Source organism: Anneissia japonica, unplaced genomic scaffold, assembly GCF_011630105.1.
Source record: "Anneissia japonica isolate Jap-2015-1 unplaced genomic scaffold, ASM1163010v1 scaffold19277_len536_cov81, whole genome shotgun sequence".
Lineage (NCBI taxonomy): Eukaryota > Metazoa > Echinodermata > Crinoidea > Comatulida > Comatulidae > Anneissia > Anneissia japonica.
In genome coordinates this window covers 1-529 of record NW_022692665.1, presented here as the reverse complement: position 1 = coordinate 529, position 529 = coordinate 1, and the positions used below count along the sequence as shown (strand labels likewise).

At 33.8% G+C, this 529-nt stretch overlaps 1 non-coding gene across 1 annotated transcript; it reads right to left on the bottom strand.

Annotated features, from left to right (window-relative positions):
• Nucleotides 1-163: 163 nt before the first annotated feature.
• Nucleotides 164-236, bottom strand: Trnas-uga. Its single transcript has one exon. It is a non-coding gene; the product is annotated as a tRNA-Ser (tRNA).
• Between the last annotated feature and the right edge of the window lie 293 nt (nucleotides 237-529).

The following is a 529-nucleotide window of genomic DNA, read 5'->3' as shown; positions in this document are numbered from 1 at the left end:
ATATAACATAAATCAAGGTAGCCGTTAACACTGTTAAATCATATATAAATAATCAAAGAAAGGTACAGTGTTCAAATAAAGGACTTAATAAATACACCGTGTAGCATAGCTCTCAACGAATGTAGTCCTGTAAATAAATGAATAAAGAAATTGTGTAATAAAATGCCTCTGGCGGGACTCGAACCTGCGACCTCTCGCTGTCAAGGCGAGTGTCATAACCACTAGACCACGGAGGCTTCATGGTTGAACAGATTCAAATACCACCAGATACACTCTATTACACAATAGGTACGGCTAGAAACAAATAGGTGCATATAACATAAATCAAGGAAGCCGTTAACACTGTTAAATCATATATAAATAATCAAAGAAAGGTAAATACAGTGTTCAAATAAAGGACTTAATAAATACACCGTGTAGCATAGCTCTCAACGAATGTAGTCCTGTAAATAAATGAATAAACACTTTATTTGAACACTGTATTTACCTTTCTTTGATTATTTATATATGATTTAACAGTGTTAACGGC